Source organism: Schistocerca serialis, chromosome 6, assembly GCF_023864345.2.
Source record: "Schistocerca serialis cubense isolate TAMUIC-IGC-003099 chromosome 6, iqSchSeri2.2, whole genome shotgun sequence".
NCBI lineage: Eukaryota > Metazoa > Arthropoda > Insecta > Orthoptera > Acrididae > Schistocerca > Schistocerca serialis.
The window spans coordinates 282,214,297-282,229,280 of record NC_064643.1 but is presented as its reverse complement, the minus strand read 5'-3'; the positions used below and the strand labels follow the sequence as shown (position 1 = coordinate 282,229,280).

Sequence of the window (14,984 nt, the reverse complement as noted above, 5' to 3'; positions counted from 1 at the left end):
GTCGTATGCAGTCCCGATTGTGGCGCTCACCTGCACGGCGCCAAACACGCATACGACCATCATTGGCACCAAGGCAGAAGCGACTCTCATCGCTGAAGACGACACGTCTCCATTCGTCCCTCCATTCACGCCTGTCGCGACACCACTGGAGGCGGGCTGCACGATGTTGGGGCGTGAGCGGAAGACGGCCTAACGGTGTGCGAGACCGTAGCCCAGCTTCATGGAGACGGTTGCGAATGGTCCTCGCCGATACCCCAGGAGCAACAGTGTCCCTAATTTGCTGGGAAGTGGCGGTGCGGTCCCCTACAGCACTGCGTAGGATCCTACGGTCTTGGCGTGCATCCGTGCGTCGCTGCGGTCCGGTCCCAGGTCGACGGGCACGTGCACCTTCCGCCGACCACTGGCGACAACATCGATGTACTGTGGAGACCTCACGCCCCACGTGTTGAGCACTTCGGCGGTACGTCCACCCGGCCTCCCGCATGCCCACTATACGCCCTCGCTCAAAGTCCGTCAACTGCACATACGGTTCACGTCCACGCTGTCGCGGCATGCTACCAGTGTTAAAGACTGCGATGGAGCTCCGTATGCCACGGCAAACTGGCTGACACTGACGGCGGCGGTGCACAAATGCTGCGCAGCTAGCGCCATTCGACGGCCAACACCGCGGTTCCTGGTGTGTCCGCTGTGCCGTGCGTGTGATCATTGCTTGTACAGCCCTCTCGCAGTGTCCGGAGCAAGTATGGTGGGTCTGACACACCGGTGTCAATGTGTTCTTTTTTCCATTTCCAGGAGTGTATAACTTATGAGGGGTTGCCCAAAACAAACTGAACTTATTCTTTTTTTGAACTTATTTATTCATATTTTGAGCACAAATCTTCAATTCCCTTCAAAGTACTCTCCACTTCCATTAAGACTTGCACTAATCTTTTATTCCATTTTTCAAAAAATAGTGTAAATTCATCATTTGTCATGTTTGACAGCGCCTCCGTCCTTTCTTTCTGCGCCTTAGCAACATCAGCAAAACACTTTCCTTCCGTACCTCTCTTCGTTTTAGGAAACAAAAAAAAGTCACATGCGGCAAGATCGGGTGAGTATGGGGGAAGAGGGTGAGCAGCAGGGATCATATAATTTTTAGTCAAGAACTGGCGTACAGACAGGGCTCTGTGAGTGGGAGTTTTGTCATCATGAGAAAACTAGTCACCCGGCTGCCACAGATTAGGCCACTTCCGCTGCACACTATTTCACAGTCTTTTCAAAACTTCCAAGCAGAAAGCTTCGTTAACTGTCTGACCCTGCGGAGTGTCTGAGAGGACGACTCCTCTTGCATCGGAAGAAGAAATCAGCGTTGTATTAATGTATGATTTCACCTGATGAGCTCCGTTGGGGCGAGATGAAATTGAAGTCTCCCATAGACTTGACTGTTGCTTGGAATCAGGACCGTAAGCATAGCATCAAGTTTCGTCACCTGTGATTATTTTTGAAGAAACAAGTTTTGGGTCATTTCCGGACTCTTCTTTAAAAGCACAGCATGCTTTCAGCGACACTATTTTTATTCAACTGTCAGCGGTCGTGCCACGAGCTTGACAGCCATCCTTTTCGTTCCCAAATCTATCACAATTCGCTGCACTGAAATCAGAGTCGTTCCTGACAGCTCCACATTTTCTTCAATGGTCCGTCGTCGATGTTCGTTGATGATTGTACAAATATTTCCATCATTTTCATGTGACCAGGATGTGGAAGGACGACCATAACGAGGCTTGTTATCAACTGACGTTTCAGTGTTTTGAAACTGGAAAACCACTTAACACTTGAGTTTTCCCCAGAAGATCGTCCTTATAGGCCATTTTTAACATTTGAGCAATTTAAGTTCCACTTTTTCCGAGCAATAAGCAGAATTTCACAGCCAAACGCTCTTCACGAAAATCAGCCATTGTAATAACGGAATTCAGACAAAACTAAAATAGTCATGACCTCCTTCAGCGACGGCAATCAGAGTACTGACTCTGGAATGTTCGCTTTTGCGCACCTGTATCAGAAACGCAGTACCACAAAAGTACCGCCCACCAAAAAATTAGTTCGGTTGCTTTTGGGTAGTTCCTCGTATACGCTGATCACCTTCATTTTATTTAAGTACATACCCAAGAAACATGTGCACAGCATTCAGCATGTAAATGCTGATTTACTTGGGGCAACAGAGCGGGCAGAGAACATAGGTTTGAAACTGAACCCCTCTAAGACACAAGCGGTATTAGTCGCTCACAAATTACATATTACCCCTCAGTTCAAAGAATAATTTCCACCCTTAATCCTAAAGCGTACAGAGATAGTTCTGAACCATCAATTAGACTGGTCTGAACACACAGCTGCAGTCTGTAAGATACTTTCAGCGTCACTTCATTCACAAAAGAAATATAAAAAAGTAATCCCTTTTGATTTTAAGCAGAAGCTCATAGGCTCACTAATATTCCCCATACTTACTTACGGTGATGTCATCCTCCAAGAACTCTCCTACGAAAGCTCAAGTCCACTGGAACCGGCGATGAAAAGATCTGCTCGATACAGTTGTGATGTACTCTATTTCGACCATGTCGCTTCTGCATGCGCATAATTATCATGGCTACATGCCAAGGAGCGTAGGTACTACCATACTCTGTCTTTTCTCTATCGCCTTTTCGTTTATTGCTCTTCCTCTTAATTATTTTCAACTGTTGCACTACTATCTGGACAGCTCTGCAGAAACAGTCGTTCTCAACAAAGTAAAATTCTTTCTATACCATTACGTGATACTGTCATGTTCTCTAAATAATTTTCTGTATCAGGAACCCGACATCGGAACAAAATTCCTCAAAATATCAGAGAAATTAGCTTCCTTCCAAACTACAAAAGACAGCAATTGGTTCACCTTTTAAAACAATAGTCGTTTCTCCCATACACTAGTCTGATGCTCAGTCTCGTCAATTCCCCTTGTTATCATCATCATCATTAATAATGTTATATATTATTGCTGTTGTTGTGAATTTTTTATTTCTGGTATGTATATGTCAAGTTAAATAAGCAATAAATAAATAAATAATATTTTTCTAGTGTCCTTTTCAAAATAGAACTTGTGCTCCATAACAAAATACTTCACAGCTGAAGTGCCCAGTATCCAGTGTCATGGAAGTTAGAAGCCCATATATACAAAATTCATTTATTTACTTTTGCTTGTGTCCAGTGCAATCATAACGGTGTCTTATTAAATTAATTTTGTTGTATTGTTTGTTGTGAGCTAGCACCGGAAACAAACGAGCATAAAAAATATAACTACATATGACTGAAATAAGTTTGAGCCGTACATGCACAGACTTGTCATGTTTGGCTTGTTACACGGAGAGGAGAGGGGACACCCGAGCAGTGGCGAATTTTCTGTCATTGCCTGGCATTACAGTCACTGTGAAGAGTATGTGCTATTGGTGACAACTGGGATCGCCCAAGGCACTCAGTAGCTCACCCGATTACGAAGAAAACTTCTCATACATTATGACGCTAGGTAAAGCATTGCGTTTGTATTTCTTCAAATATGAAGTAAAGTTCATAATTTTTAATGACCAATTAACGTTAAGAATTATCGCAGTAAAAGTAACAACATACTGAACAATTAATCAATAATATTTTACCTTGTAGCTGAGAGTCAGTCGAGATTTCATCTCTGACGACTAGGAAAGGCAAATCACGTAAGTCTAACCTATTGACGTTGTTCAGAGAATTTTAGATGAAGAGGTTGAAAAATCAGCCAACCAGTCCCAAATAAAGCTTTATTAGCCCTTGACCATGGTTTCCATATTTTTAAAAATATCTTTTTCAGAAGTAATGGCCTTATTACGTCACATAGTGGCACAACAGAGTAGATGAGGCGAAGCTTCTCTTGTCATAAACGAAATTGATGAAACAAGAATTATTGCAAGCCGTGGCTTTAGATAGCGCCAGATTACATAAATCGTATTTCAGAATTATTACTCATTAGTAAATGCCCACAAGTAGACCCTATCGTCCACTTAAAATCGTAATAACTGAGGGCATTTACTAATGAGTAGTCAGTCTGAAGTACGATATATGTAATCTGCCTTTTCGCAACGAGGAATTGCTGCAGGCTGTTCGGACATCTCCCCTGAAGTGTTATCATGTGCGCAGCAGTCGTTGCATACGAGACTGGAAGCGTGTATTGCTGCTGCCGGTGGTATGCATTTGTGTTGTTCTTTAGTGTGTGCTACCGCAGGTATTGTACAAGTGTTGGTGTGGGAACTTTCCAATGTAGGACATCTCGTAAACGACTTACACTAGAATCCTTCAACCAGCGCCACTGACATTCCAAGTTACCGTACTATGAGTCTGTTAATGTTAACAGGCATTTCTCAACTTAAAAATGTATGTTTCCAAAAAACAGTTTCTAAGTATTATTACAATCTATTCAATGGCTAATACTGCGAGTCCCAGACTATCGATCCATTCTGTGAAAACTGCACATCAATAGCACTTTCCATTAACGCAAAACCTGCGGTGTGAGTTTCAGGTGATTCAATCTGTATATATATACACTCCTGGAAATGGAAAAAAGAACACATTGACACCGGTGTGTCAGACCCACCATGCTTGCTCCGGACACTGCGAGAGGGCTGTACAAGCAATGATCACACGCACGGCACAGCGGACACACCAGGAACCGCGGCGTTGGCCGTCGAATGGCGCTAGCTGCGCAGCATTTGTGCACCGCCGCCGTCAATGTCAGCCAGTTTGCCGTGGCATACGGAGCTCCATCGCAGTCTTTAACACTGGTAGCATGCCGCGACAGCGTGGACGTGAACCGTATGTGCAGTTGACGGACTTTGAGCGAGGGCGTATAGTGGGCATGCGGGAGGCCGGGTGGACGTACCGCCGAATTGCTCAACACGTGGGGCGTGAGGTCTCCACAGTACATCGATGCTGTCGCCAGTGGTCGGCGGAAGGTGCACGTGCCCGTCGACCTGTCACCGGACCGCAGCGACGCACGGATGCACGCCAAGACCGTAGGATCCTACGCAGTGCCGTAGGGGACCGCACCGCCACTTCCCAGCAAATTAGGGACACTGTTGCTCCTGGGGTATCGGCGAGGACCATTCGCAATCGTCTCCATGAAGCCGGGCTACGGTCCCGCACACCGTTAGGCCGTCTTCCGCTCACGCCCCAGCATCGTGCAGCCCGCCTCCAGTGGTGTCGCGACAGGCGTGAATGGAGGGACGAATGGGGACGTGTCGTCTTCAGCGATGAGAGTCGCTTCTGCCTTGGTGCCAATGATGGTCGTATGCGTGTTTGGCGCCGTGCAGGTGAGCGCCACAATCAGGACTGCATACGACCGAGGCACACAGGGCCAACACCCGGCATCATGGTGTGGGGAGCGATCTCCTACACTGGCCGTACATCACTGGTGATCGTCGAGGGGACACTGAATAGTGCACGGTACATCCAAACCGTCATCGAACCCATCGTTCTACCATTCCTAGACCGGCAAGGGAACTTGCTGTTCCAACAGGACAATGCACGTCCGCATGTATCCCGTGCCACCCAACGTGCTCTAGAAGGTGTAAGTCAACTACCCTGGCCAGCAAGATCTCCGGATCTGTCCCCCATTGAGCATGTTTGGGACTGGATGAAGCGTCGTCTCACGCGGTCTGCACGTCCAGCACGAACGCTGGTCCAACTGAGGCGCCAGTTGGAAATGGCATGGCAAGCCGTTCCACAGGACTACATCCAGCATCTCTACGATCGTCTCCATGGGAGAATAGCAGCCTGCATTGCTGCGAAAGGTGGATATACACTGTACTAGTGCCGACATTGTGCATGCTCTGTTGCCTGTGTCTATGTGCCTGTGGTTCTGTCAGTGTGATCATGTGATGTATCTGACCCCAGGAATGTGTCAATAAAGTTTCCCCTTCCTGGGACAATGAATTCACGGTGTTCTTATTTCAATTTCCAGGAGTGTATATATAGCTCTATTATACAGACTCCTGGAATGGCATTGGCACAGTTAGTTATGCAGTTGGACGACGCTGTACAACAAATCGTGACTCGCTCTGTTTTGTTCACTATTTTTCACTCATTGTCATTACTACAGTTCTTTTGTGTTTATAAATAGAGAGTCTTTTGTCTAATTGTGTGTCAGGGTCAGTCAGTACATATTACATTAGATATGAACACAAATATACCGAACACATTCGTTTCGTGGATATAAGTAAAAGAACGTTACATCTAAGGTAACTGAATAGGTTTTAAGAGTTCATGAATCTCGTTACGTCCATATTTGTTACTCTGAGTTCAGAGTTCATTAGTAAGACATAGGTATACAGTTTTTCTTCACAAAGTGAGTAGATATTGTTCTCATTGTTCTTTTATAAAATACATATGGAATAATCTTTCATTAACACGATCTCGACGTCTTATTTGAAGAACACGGAGGGAATATATGTACAGGTGAAAGGTAAGGTCAATGGTTGAAGAGACCCAGGAGATGAGTTACGTGGTTGGACAGGTACAGGATATCTGAAACCAGCTGAGCCACTCATGCAGACATCAGGTGTTCAGCAGGCACCAGGTTTCATGGAGCGATTGTGCAGTAGGCTCACAAACGCCTTTGCACAACTCACAACAGTCGTGCCGATAATAAAATTTCTTATTACAAACATACAACATTTTTCTCTACAAGTTAGACACATATCATACGAAAAGTACGCATAAAGTTAGATACATGCGCTATTAGCATGGGACATCGCTTTATAGTTTATTTTTCACAATGATTATTTTTTGAGATCATAAAGGGTTCTTGAATTATTCTACACCACAATGTACGCTTAACGGTCTCACGTATCACTAACGTTAATAGCAGACGCACTAAGTGTCCTTATTAAATCTAGTTTCCTATCTACCTTGGTCATGGTATTTGAATATTTTTAACGGTACCGCAGATACGACACCCGGCGACGACAATCAAGTTTGTCTTGCGTCACTGGAATTGTCGACGGATCCACGTGCGGGCATTGTTACCGGTAACAGTCAGTCGGCGTAGCTGCATAGAGCCTATTGTGTGTGGAATGCCTAGCTGGTCTGCGCAAGGACATCGCTCTTCTGCACATCAAACCACAAACAACCATATACTCTCCTAATCAAGTTCCGTTTTTTCCCTTTTCGATGGGTCTGCGTCGATGAAATTGTCCGGTTGCAATGCGCAACGCACGCCAGACACAACATTTCACTCAAACGTTACCCTGTCTGCAAGTGCACTAATTCCCGTCACAAATTTTTAATTGCTACTAGTAGCAGGCACACATTTCACAGTAGCTTGGATGCATGGTTTCATTTTACGTTTTTGATTTTAGAGTTTCGTCATTTATGTTGCATGGACACATTCGTAGTTTGTCCCTAAGGAACTTGTTATTCTCAATAGAGCGCAAAAATCTTTGAAATTCCTTTTTTGTCTTTTACAGAAGTATTTACAGTGGATGATAGTAGCCTACTGTGGGTGAAAAACTGGTTACTTAATCATTAGGCCGCCTCTATTTCAAGAATTTGCTATCGGACGGACTCAGCACTATTCAGAGCTGGGACAACAGATTTCTGTCTATTCTGTGAACAAATTTCAATTGCTCATAGCAGAATAAAGACCATGCTAATGTGCAAAATAAAAGCAAATAAAATGGAAAATTCCGATGATAGACTAAATCAAAGGAACATCATATCTTATTTTACATATAATTTCCACATTTAAATATTCGTCCAGTCCTTAACTACACATACTTATGTACTTAAAGGTGATGGACCAAAAGTTTGCCCCTTTCAGGCTTATGGATTTTCATTTCATAAAGACAAACTATTAAAGCACAGCACAGCTATATGTAAACCATTAACTTCATCAGATATATTCACATTTTGCTGCAAGTACTCTGCGCGAGTGTTCATATCAATTTCAATAATTTCAATCTCATGGCCAGATAACCATTCATTATAAAAGATACAACTTGAAAACTAATGTACACATATACAGATACTACATTTTCTATAAGAAAGGTAGTCATTATCCTGAAGATAAAGCTATTTCTGTAACCTCCGTCAAAGAAAAGCAAGATTCTCTTTGTAGACAGAGTTTTAGTTTTGTACTAAAGTATTGCCTATCTTAAAAAAAGTGCCCATTAGTGTCACATATTGACATTCTGTATACTCGTGGTCTGTTCTTGTAATATATACTACTTTTCTCCTTCAAACTTAAACTATTACATAGGAACTCATTTGTATACATGTCTTTGACTAAACAGTTCAGAATGTCATGCAGCACTCGACGTACGTAAAAATATGGTTACACTGTAGTAAAATTATTCAGATATCAGTTTACTTCCTCGTATTTCATTACACAGGCTTCATAGCTTAGCAGTTACATAGGAAATTTCTTAGAGTGCATTTTCGAGTGAATCGCAAATCATGGATTAATATCTTTTGCGTTCTCTAAATTCAAGGAATGCAGTCATCGCTACCACCTGTGCAGAAACTTTCCAAATCTTTGTGACTGTAGAAGGCCTTTAATTTTGTTATTTTTGGAAAAACCAAAAGGGGATTCCCTTGATGTCGGATCTGGATAATCTTATGTGGTTCAGTATACAGTAGCTGCCATTTACTATTAATTTTCTATAGGGTAGAAGGTTTTGGATGTTCTTTAAGCAATACATTTTCCCTGCTAAATGCTGCTGTACACATCTTAACTTTTTTTTCGTAGCTGTTCTTTTGATGCTGACATGTTCAATTAGTGCAGTCAGTGTTTCCCTGACCTTTCCTTCCAGCGTAGACCCTTCTTCAGGCAGGCACTGGATTTATCCAGTCTTTGACTTCTTTGCTGTTAGTCCATAGATCTGATGGTGTATAAGGGTTGTGTAAATTAGCAACCTATCTACTACGTGTTCAAAAGGTTTAATAAATTCCATTTAACGTGTTTTTTGTGTACTTGCATACAGTATGTGCACATAAATCGCTTAACTCTGTGGAAATACATTAAATTAGACTATATTGCACATGAATTTTTTGATGTCGATGTTTGTTTGATGTGACTGTCCTGTGGAAAGTCTTTCCATCAAATGGATGTGTAGTTTCGCGCATTATCTGTTAATAGTGTGAGAAGTTTGCCAGTTGTCGGTATTTAAAGCTTAAGAATCTTTCTAATTATGGCAAACGTTGCTGTCAGCTTCATGGCATATAACTTGACATATTTCGAAAAAAGATCATAAATGTCAAGCAAGAACTCAACTTCACCTCGTTCACAGGGTAAAGGAGCGGCAAGATCGACGATATCATTTGTAGAGGTTGTGTTGGTAATATAGAATGTAGTTCTGTGTAGCAACACTTGTTTTTTAAGAGATGAAACAAGTTTTTAACAAATATTAGCATATTTACAAAGTAGCAACTAAGCATTAGCTTTCTCAAAGATTTCGCCTCACTCTCGTGTTCCCAAACATAATTTGTATGCCAGATTTAAGTGATTCTGGAAGAATTAGGTATACACACACTCCATTCATTGTTTTGAACATTAAGTCTATAGCATAATACGCTATTCTGTAATTTGTAGTGTTATAGAATTTTCTCAGATGAACTACGTGTGTGCAATGTCGTGTTGTATCTACGATCTGTATCTTGTAAAGCAGCCATATTAGCACACATATATTGATGCTATTGCCTATATTCCATGTAATTTCTTCAAAGATGATTTGTTCAGATAAATCAATAAGGCCAGGAAGACCTTTTTGTAGATGCCATATGGCGTCTGCTACTTCATTGTCTTTACGTGTTTTCACAACCACCAATTCAAAACTACATCAGTGAAGGAATGTTGTCCACCTTGCACCTGTAGCATGAAGAAACATAAAAATTAACAGAAAGATCTCTGCGTGTTTATCACAAATTACTTTAATGTGTTTACCATAAATGTAGTAAATTAATTATTTCAGAAATCAGCCAACCAGATCCAGGTATAAAAATTTATTAACAGCCCTTGACCATACTTTTAACAACTGTAAAATTATCTTCTTCAGAAGTATATGGTCGTATTGAGGATTTTTTTACATCATAGTTAAAAGATATCATCAAGGTATAAAGGATGTACAAAACCCCTCAACAAAAATATAAGAAACAAAAGTTACTTACAAGTAAAATCACATACTGACGATTACAAATTTCAGAGCAACAAAACTCGTGTCAACTGACATGGTAAGTGTGACAATGAGTGAAACCAAATAAAATCCATTAGAAAAGAGTCGCATTGGAGTTGGACTAAGTGAAAAGTCTTCACATCAAAGTGTACACGTAACTGAAGGGCAGTGAAACGTCCGTTTTTGGCTGGTGCTTTGTGGCGACTGACAAAATTAACACAGCGCACGAAACAGGAAGCACCGGTACATGGAATACCTGTGTGCAGAGATATGCACATACGAAACACATAAAGTGCAAACTATGAATCTCTACGTTATATCGGTCTAAAGCGCTGTAGTCATGGACTGTGCGGCTGGTCCCGACGGAGGTTCGAGTCCTCCCTCGGGCATGGGTGTGTGTTTATCATTAGGATAATTCAGGTTAAGTAGTGTGTAAGCTTATGGACTGATGACCTTAGCAGCTAAGTCCCATAAGATTTCACACACATTTGAACATTTTTTTAACTACGTTATATCGAAAAGGGACTGAGGAAGATTCAGCTTAAAAGTAGGTGAGAATGGGAGGTAGGTAGGAGGAGGGGAAACATTAAACATTAATCATAACTGTAAGAAGGAGGATAATAAGAATGAGATAAAGTGTTTTATAAGAAACCAACAACGTTCAACAGTTTGTACTACCAGCTTAAAACCTTGAAGAAACTGTCGAGTCTCAAGTTGCAGCTCATCATTTAACATGTTACCATACCTATCGCGTGTATGTTTAATAATTTCCGGTTCTTCACATAATTCTAATTTCCGCTCTTTAATGTCCTTATACAAAACAACAGTTTCACGCAGGTCTTAAGGGGAATGATTAGTAATGAGTAAATGATCTGCAAATGTGGAGTGCTGCAAATTACCTCCCTTCTTTCTTAGTAAATGTTCTTTATACCTTCCTTCGGCCGCCCTCACAGTTTGACCTATACAGTACGAGGGGCAATTATTACAAATCGTTTTATAAACACCTGAATTACAAAAGGAACCAGTGACATTGTTAATTATAGGCGCGAAGTTTCTTTTTAAGCTGTTGCCAGTGGAGAATGTTACATTACATTCGTATTTATCCACTAATTAGCGTTTTATACTGAGGAATACATTTCCAGGGAAAGAAATAGAAATTCGTTTACTATTTTCCGCTTTAGTTGCGCTTGATGTACTTTGAGCATTTTTAGTGGTTTTTCTTGTTGCTGATGAGATCACCCAAATTTTGATTAGACCTGTTGTTAACGGCATTTTATTTTATACCAGCAATTTCATTCTGCAAATTAATCATGGATAGAGGCCTTGATAAGGCGCGGTCGATACCGGAATGAAAGAATGCAATGTGTGTGCATGTGGATTTGCAGAGTCATTTGGAATAATATAACCCAAATCAGTAGCCACGCTGAGAATATTAAAGCTTATGTTATTATGACATTTATAAATCACAACAACTACAATTACACAGTGTTTTGGTGAAGTGCAAAGTGATTTTACGAGATTATTTGTGAAAATACGTTCTATATTTATGTGTGTTTCGCAGCACTTCAGCATGATGCTGAGAATAAAAGGTCGAGCCACACGAAAACATGACAGGCTACCTATAATACATAATACACAAGTTGTCCTGAAAAATCATGCACACCAAGTGTAAAGATTAAATAAAACAGAAACCCACTGATGAAGGCATAGTGGTGCTGAAACATGTTTGGGAACTTGGAAAAATTGTGTTTTGCATAACTGGCCGACCTTCCATCCAGAATTTTAACTGCAAACACAGTAAACACAAGGAGCTGGAAATCCACTTGAAGAATAGTGTATCTGATTCATAATCTACTGCAAGCACCAGTTTTCGGAGACTTTGCCGCGAAATTATTGCCAACAGGTGAAATTTTCGGGAATGTTAATGACCTTTCTTTCCTGAGTGAGGTTGATATGGAGAAATTTCCCTTTGGAAAACTTGCCTTCGTGTGATGCTCGTGGTGTTCGTAATCTCTATGTTTGAAATGTTTCTACAATTTGTATCACCCAAGGAAATGCATCAATTCTTGCTGAAGAGTAAACATAAGAATAAAATATGAGAATTGTGAATTGTTATAAGAATGAAATGTAAGAAAATGGGAATTTAAGAAATAACCACAATCCCTGAAAATATCACTTACATACAGAGATTTTAAAATAAATGTCTGACGATTATAGTGAAACCGAGTTGTAATTTTACAATTAATATAACCTCCTTGTATCTCCTACGTTGATAAAAAACGTTCCTGTAGTAGTCCTCTACGAACATGGGTGGATAAATGAAAAAAACTAGAATTAAATAAAACAAATAAAAACAAAAATCGAGTTTCGAACACGGGACGCAAAAGGGAGAGATCGTGACACTAGCCGCTAAGCCACTTTTTTTTTAATATGCGTATGTTGCAAGTGTGTTCTGCGGTAGCTGTCTTGGAATTTGTTTTTCTTCCTTCCCACAGAATTAGGCATAGTAATGAAATACAGAAGAGTTAATCACTGTTCATCTGTCGATATATCTGAACTGAGGCTGCGTCACAGTTATGTAATGTTTGTGAGAAACAGTCAACACTAGTCTCTGGTTTATTAACATCAAAATGGTGGTGAAAATCAGTTATTTGTATACTAAGTGCTAATCCATATGAAACATCACTTTTCTATACAAGCCAGTGTTTAGTGGCAAACATACAAATCTGGAAATTTGTGTTAAGGTCTGCCGGCCGTGGTGGCCGAGCGGTTCTAGGCGCTTCAGTCCGGAACCGCGCTGCTGCTACGGTCGCAGTTCCAAATCCTGCCTCGGGCATGGATGTGTGTGATGTCCTTAGGTTAGTTAGGTTCAAGTGGTTCTACGTCTAGGGGACTGATTACCTCAGATGTTAAGTCCCATAGTGCTTAGAGCCATTTGAACCATTTTTTGTGTTGTCTAAAGGGAACTAACTGCTAAGGTCATCGGTCCCTAAGCCGACACGCTACTTAATCTAACTTGAACTAACTTACACTATGAACAACACACACACACCCATGCGCAAGGGAAGGCTCGAACCTCTGACGGGGGGAGCCGCACGGTCCGTGACAAGGCCTCTAAGACCGCGCGGCTACCCCGCGCAGCGGAAAACATACACCTGGCTTCGTTAGTGTTTACTTAGCATTTGAGTAATACCAAACTGAGCTGGGTTTTGAGGAAGACAATAGCAGCTCTGTTCTGGTATTGCATGTCTCTGACCCTAACCACTTACGGACATTGTGACGCACATGCAGTTTTTCATAGTCAATATTTAAATCCTAATATCCTGATTTCTATCCATATATGCTTACCTCTTCCAATTTACTCCACCTGACCTTATCCAAGACGCTTTCTTCCTAAGAATGTAAATAAGATTTCTATTATACAGAAATGAGACAACACTTTTCCAGTCAGAAGAATATATCTAAACTTGGTAAAATAATTACAAAAAAGTTTATTAGTTTATCAACGGAATAATCTAGGCTTAAAACTAATAAATAAAACAAAAAGAGATGCAATAAAATGCTTTCAAAATTTTACTATCATGAAAACTCTATGTAAGTCGGTGCAATAAAATGAAACACCTTGTGTGAAAATTTTCTTTCGGCAAGAGCAAAGTGTAACTTCTAAGGTACATAAATAAAGGTGACATGTTGACGCGTAAAACAATAATTCAGTAATTTTCACTCGCTGTAAGAACATTTGTCAACATTAGTGCACAGTGTAGACACAGCTGACTAGTTTCACCGTATTTTAATAAAAATAGCTGTTTTACCTAGGTGCATTAATATCAATTGCTTTGCATTCCGGATTCCTCTGGCTGCGGTATTGGTAAGCGACGACGGCTGTAATTATCTCTGTAAAGCTGAGAAACAAGCCCTTCTCTCCTGACACATTGAAGGCATAGCTGATCGTGCTCTGCAGGGCCTCGGCGATCTTTGATCACTTTACTTTACAGATGTGTGGACGAGAAGTAGTATTGTCTTCTTTACGGAACCCTCAGCATTGAAACACTGTCTCCTAATCCATCTGTGTTGCCGTGTTTTCAGTGTTGTTCCATCCCTGCTTTGCGAGGTGCTGCATCTGCTCCAGGCAGGCGCATGGCACTCTGAACTGCACAGCGAACAGCAGGAACGGGGACAGCATGTAGGGAAAGAACAGCAATTGATGATGTTTGACATCACCAATTAGTCTGAGAATAGAAATGAGAATAACGAAGATGCCACAGGAGAGTATGCCGCGAAAGGTCGGGAGGTTTTCACCAAGTGGCGTAGCGCGACAATTGACAGCAACTCCAATTAGAATAAAGGCTACAAAAATATACATATATTTAACGCAGTAAGTGCGTTTTTCGAACATGTAAATCCGCAACACATGTTCAGGTCATTCAATACCTGCTTTTCTTTTACTGAGCCGGTCTTCACGCGGTAATATAAATTTATAAAGAAAAATATATAGAAATCTAACAGTCACGAGGGATAATAATACGAGACGAACTTCATCTGCGGCCGAGCGGTTCTGCGCGCTTCAGTTTGGAACCGCACGACCGTTACCGTCGCAAGTTCGAATCCTGCCTCGGGCGTGGATGTGTATGATGTCCTTAGGTTAGTTCGGTTTAAGTAGTTCTAAGTTCTAGGGGACTGATGGCCTCAGATGTTAAGTCCCATAGTGCTCAGAGCCATTTGAACCATTTGAACTTCATCTGCGCTATTCAACTGGCAAATGGTGTTCTGGCGCGCTAAAAGGCA

General features: G+C 41.4%; 1 pseudogene; it reads right to left on the bottom strand.

Annotated features, from left to right (window-relative positions):
* Window positions 1-14,612, bottom strand: part of LOC126484823 (tetraspanin-13-like) — a 68,434-nt pseudogene extending 53,822 nt beyond the window's left edge.
* Window positions 14,613-14,984: the final 372 nt, after the last annotated feature.